This window comes from Streptopelia decaocto, assembly GCF_964273445.1.
Source record: "Streptopelia decaocto genome assembly, chromosome: 2".
Lineage (NCBI taxonomy): Eukaryota > Metazoa > Chordata > Aves > Columbiformes > Columbidae > Streptopelia > Streptopelia decaocto.
The window spans coordinates 58,639,476-58,646,002 of NC_138655.1; positions in this window are offsets into that span (position 1 = coordinate 58,639,476).

A 6,527-nucleotide genomic window follows, 5' to 3' on the forward strand; every position below is an offset into this window, starting at 1 on the left:
GTTCTTGCCCAGATGGAAGACTCTACACTTTCTCTTGTTATATTTCATTAAATTTTTCCCCGCCAAACTCTCCAGCCTGTATAATTCACTATGTCCCATTTCTTATGGGAAATTCATGCTAATCTTACATCCATCATCTCCAAACTTGATTACCTTGTATTTATCATGTTGAAGCATTGACCTCCTTGGACAGACAAGCACACACCTCGTCACCATCATCTGACATCAATAACTTCAGAGTGAAGTACCTACTTGTATAATTGACAGATCTGCTTTCTGTTGCTAAAAAGGTGGCTGTAATCTTAGTCTGCTGATCAAGCTATCCACTAAAATGTTATTTACTCCTTCAGCCCCTGGTTACTGACACAAAAGAACTATGTTTATATCACTTTCATCTGAGACTTCTGATTTGTGACTTTACAACATCTACACTCTAAGAGACGGTAGTGGCTAAGATGATCTTTGCTTGTTGCTATATAACAGAGGCCTGCTGCAGTGAAGTGTTTAGAGACAGACTTTTACAAGTACCCTGGCATCTATCTATCATTCATTTCAACACTTAAAATCCTTTAGTAGTTCAAGATGTGAATGAGAAGAAAATTGCACAGAAAAAGGTGGAAGTACATGTCTGAATTTTATAGAAGACTTCATAAAAGGTAACACAGAACAGAAAAGCAAAGATTTTCTTAATTTCAATAAGAAATCTACTGCTTACTACACTTGTCAGATTTTATTGTCAGAATTTTTCTGTGTGGGTATATAAATTGATTTTGTGCAGCCTGGTTGGTTTTATTTCTTATTCCATTGTTACTAGGACAAATTTGAAAACACTAAAAAAAACTTAATATCTGTTAGATGGGTAAGTATCTACAGTGACATGACAGGATCTTCAGAGCACTTGAAAAGAGTTGGAGAAGAAGACAACATTAATAAGAGAGATTGAGTATTTGCAACACAATACTGAAACAGGAGTTGTTGCACTTTCTCAGTAGTGAAATCTGTAGACATTTTCCAAATACATTCACACCTTTGACATTTTAAGATTCAAATGCCTAAGAAAACAACAAATTTATTTGGTGTTTTATTATCACTAGTTATCTTTAGGGGCTGACATTAAATCTCACTAAAGACAAATAAAATCAGAGTAATTTGTTTAAAGTGTGGAACACTTAGACCTATGTGGAAAGAAAAATAAATCCTAGAAGACCATGGTGTCAGGTACAAACCCTACATCAGACATTTTACTGTAAATATGATGTTGATGTAAACAATCTCTTTCCCAAGCTGATCAGTTGGAAAATTATGTTCTGGGCTCAGTGAGATAGAAGCATGTTTCTTAGTCAACCATTTCAGTGGCGGAAACAGACATTGCATCCCTATTTAGCCCCTGACATACTGATTTCTGTGCACACTGAGCAAAAATAGAACTTCTATTTCCATATTTGTTCCAATACTGTTCACAGGTAAATACAATGTCCATTGTAATGAATCGCTTTGGAACACTTACCATGCCTTTGAATTTATACTTCACAGTTGCACTGATAATATGTTTTGAGTGCATCTGACATGTAAATTTTCAATCTTATTTTTAATTTAATCATAAATCAGAAAAGACCAATACTGGCTCCAATATAAGGCTTTGGTTCTTCATTATAAACAAAACAAAAAAGAAGATATTTGAAATATTTTTTTAAAGTATTAACTGTTTTACTTACTTGAAGGAAGAATCTCAACTGACCTTCAGTGACTCAGACTAAGAATTTTCCTATACAAACTGCCTTTGAACAGTTCTATTTAGTGCTTTATTAACAACTTAGGTAATGTAATAAAATGTCTGTGGACCAAACTAGAAGGACAGCATCAGAATTCGAAGTGGTCTTGGTACATGTCATGAGATGAACTTGACAAAATGTGCTGTATTTTACTTTAAGTAGGTGGTGAAATAAAGAGGTAGCAGCATAGCAGGAAAAAATTTTTGGTACAATCAAAAACAAACAAGAGAAAGTAATTATTCTACCCTCTTCCATAACTGCTAATTAAAAACCTAGCAAGAGAACTACATCAGCTCTGGGATGTCTACTTAAAGGAAGATCTAGAGGAGCTCAGAAAAATCTGAATGAGCAGCAAAAACCTAAGAGATTTTGGGACAAGGTGTAGGGAAAATATGAGATTCTTTTGTCTTATTTTCATGGTTGTTTCACAGTTTGACTAAAAAAAAAAAAAAAAAGAAGAAATAGAGAAATATTATTTCACATACACATACAAAAAAAAAAATAGAAAAAGTTGATAATTCTGTTCAATATCATCATGGAGATGTCCAGGAGGACTAAATGTACTATGCACAAGATACATTATTACATTAAAAATTAAGAGGATTAAGTACTAAGTCATTTCCTTGAACCATGCCATAGCATTGATGGAATTTATTTTTTTGAGATTTTGTGTAGTAGTCTCATTTACTTTGGAATTAGTTAGTTAATTCACATTATCCATACTCTATATCATGCAAATGCTGAACATGTTTCCAGCAATTGTTACCAGAATAAAGTTTTCTCGTCTTTTAGTTCTCAAAATTGATATTGGAAGCTTGATGCACAGAGAGATTATATTTCTTCTATCTCATTTGTTGTGGACATGGATTTATTTAGATTTGCTTCTAGCTATCTAGCTTCTCAATGATTAAGAGATTAGATGGTTTGTCATATAAGGCGAGGCTGAGGGAGCGGGATCTGTTCAGTCCAGAGAAGAGGATGCTCAGGGTGGATCTTGCTAATGTATATAAATACCTCATAGAAGGGAAACAAGGGAAGAGGCAATGTGCATGATCTGAAATATAGGAGTTTCCATTTAAAAATAAAAAGAAATTTTTCACTGCATGAACAGTCAAATACTGGAACAAGTTGCCGTCTCCATCCCTGGGGATGATTAAAACCTGACTGGATACAACCTTGAGCAGTCTGCTTGAGCTGACCCTGATCTAAACAGGATGATTGGACTAAATGATCTCCAGGGGTCTCTTCCAACCTCAGCTGTTCTGTGATTCTAAATCACACATAACTGGCACTAAGACAAATGAAGGAATTAAAAAAGGATAGGTAGATGGCTAGAAAGAAAGTCAAATACTTTCTATTTTACCAAGAAGAAAAAAAAAAAGCAGCTTTTAGAAGAAGAAAAAAAAGAATTATTTTGTGAACTAGAACTCAACAGAAAATTACATCAGTAATTTTATATAATACATCATTTAATAAGATCTTTTCATTGTTAGTAATATTGTTATTTTTAAATTCTCTATTAAATTTGTTTATATTGCTGAAATGGCACAGATTTGTTATTTTCACAGCCCAGATTTTGGTAGGATGTTATAGCTCTTCTTGCTCTCTTTTTTTTTTTTCCTTCAGCTGAATTATTTAAATATATATATCAACAAGTATAAAGTTGTGATTTTTAAAATTATATTTTTGAAAAGCAATATCTTTTGTATTTGTTTGATTTTATTATAAGATAAAGAAAATAAAGCTTCTGCTCATTCCTAACATGATATTTTTTCTGATCATAGCCAAGCCTAGTGAATACCTAGCCAAACCTATGAAGACACTCTGTAGCCTCTGAAATAATGCCAAGCTTCTTCAAAGTGAAAATCATAATCTGACAAGTAGGAGACTTTTCTGTTTAACTAACTCTAAAGTAGATACGTGTAAAGCTAGTCTTCATGAACAAAGATTTGTATTTTGTACGTTTGATTTGATTAAGTGATTCTACTGTAAGAGAAAGTAGGACTTGGGATAATGTCTAAGAATAAAGTATTTTTTTTGTTACTTGTATTTTCGAGATGGTGGTTTAATAAGCTATGTCAAACTGTGCACACAAGCAAAGCTAAATAAGGAATTTGTTCCCTACTTCACAGTGGCAGGAAGATGCCCACCCACTTCCTGGAGAACAAGACCTCAGCATGCATTGTGGTTACTTGGGAAGGCAAAACTCCACAGCCACAAATGCCTCTGCTTCCTCTTCATTTACCCACATTTTTGTGAATGAATACAGCATTGTACAGTATGGTCAGCTGTCCTAGAGGAACATATCTAGCCTACTTGCTGGTGGGACAGAATAGGAAAAAACAAACAAACAAATTAAAAAAAAAAAAAATCAAAACACCTTCACGCTATGCAAGCACTATTCAGCAAGAGTGAAAAAATCAGTTTTTTATCAATACTGTATTACTCACAAATCCAGAACAAAGCACCATACAGACTTCTATAAAGAAAATCAACTTCATTCCAGCCAGACCCAGTACATGGTAACAAATAATTCTGAGAGTATTAGGACTTTCAAATGCACAAAGTATATCTGGAATTTCACTGTGATCTTGTATTTTTAAAATTTCAATTCAAGAAAATAAAATTAACAAAAAATCCACAATCTGAGCAAAATTAACACTAAGCCAAATGCTTAGCTTGTGTAAAAGGATGTCTCTCATTCCAGCCAAGCCATGTGGCCAATTTGGCCCTAAATATCAGGCCCCAAACATTGAACTGTTGCACATTGTGTTAAACATTATGAGACAGAGACATGGATGAAATACAGCAACAAAATATGTCTCACAGCAAAGGATATTTGTGAGTCATATTTTCAATATTAACCTTAATCTCATGTTTTTCTTGATTAGCCATGTGGTTGTATGTTAATGGTCTAGAGCAAACTGCCCAAGGGCTTGCTGGTCACATTTCAGTTGTGTACACTGGTGATCAGATTATAACAGGACTCGTGTGTTTCCATACCCTATTCATGTTGAGTTCTTACCCATGGTCAGAAACATGTGTTTGCCTCAACATCAAAGTGAAAGATTTCCCAGGGAAAAAGGAAATGATGGTTCTGGTATGTAGCCTAGATTTAATTTGCTTACTAAATATTGAACAGATAATGCCCAGAATTAAAATTCATAGGATTTACCACAGACAAATATAGACAAGACCATACACAGACATGGGAAAAAAAAAAAAAGTTTCAAGGAGAAGAAGGGCTCCCCTCAGTAGTATCTGTACATATGAGAAATTGTTAGGCTGAATTACAACTGACAAAACCATCAGAATCACAGAATCGTTTTTGTTGGAAAAGACCTTTAAGATCACTGAGTCCAAGAGAGAAAACCAGCCGTATCGGAATGTGTAATATTCTTTAAATAAATACAAATTATTCAATGCTGTGTATTAGATGTCATAGCTTCTTTTCTCTTCATAGTTTCATCTAAATGTAAGCATCTGGTTTAGTTTGGATAGTGTTTCATTCAGACCTATGGAAAGGGAACTGTGCTTTTAAAAGTTTGTCTTATCACAAGAACATGTTTGACAATATACTGTCTGCTGCAATTGCTATTAACTTCATCTGCTACCACAGGTATTATAACTCTGTAATTTTCTGCAGTAGACTGATATTTAAGAAGGAAATAATACTTGCATTGTTATAATCACAGAACAATACCAAATTAATGCAACAGCGAAAGTCAAATAATGTGATAAGCTGTTATTATCATGTTTTCTGTTTTCTTACTGTATATTCTGTCAGAAATCTTAGATTGCTGTCATATTGTTACAAGTCAATCCATCAAGTTATAAGATGTGAAACATAATTAAGGTTCCCTTGCCCTGAAAAAGTGTTATTAATTATGCTTTTTAATCTAGTGCCCAAGCTGAAAGTATAAACTGTTTTTCAGTCTAGGAAAAAAAAAAAAAAAAGTTTTAAAACAATTATTGCTTAAATTTTACTTTTTCTAGATCTACCATTTTTCTTCTGGATTTTTCAGTTCTTTTATAATTACTTTAATTGTCATTTCTATTGTCTCAGAATATTCTCATAATTCTGATAATTACTTTTCCCTTTAATGGCAATGGTTCTTCTTTGAGTGATTTCTTTATATTTTATAAAATACTAGTAGGTCAGTGAAGTTTCAGGTTTCAGAAATTATGTATGAATCATATAAACACCATTTGTTATTGTCATATTTGAAGACTGACTCATCCAGGCAAAGAACAGGAACAATGCCTTAAGTGACCAAACATACAGTGTGAATAGCAACTACACAGTACCAGAGTAAGCAGTTCACAAACACAGTAAAGCTTAGAAAAATTCATCAATCAAAACAGCTCTGCAAAGGAAATATTTACTGTTAAGGAAACATCATGAAAAGCATTCTGTATGTTCAACAGTTTCATAATATACCACTCAGTCTTCTAATACACAGCAATTTTATTGTCACTTACAATGAGCATTTGCAGCTGTGCTGTGAGTTTTCTGCTTAAAGAGTATGAGCTTTTCTTCCTCATGCTTTGTTTTGGTATCTAAATTTTTATCACATGCAAATCTTTCCGTCTTTGCCTTGGAAACCATCTAGTTTCTGCATACTTACTTTTTATACCCATATTTACTTTTCATCTGGTGATATTATTTGCAATATTATTTATGAATGTAAGAATATTTTTCTCCTGAATATATTAGATTGAATATACATTTGTGTTAGCAACTGTTTTAATGAA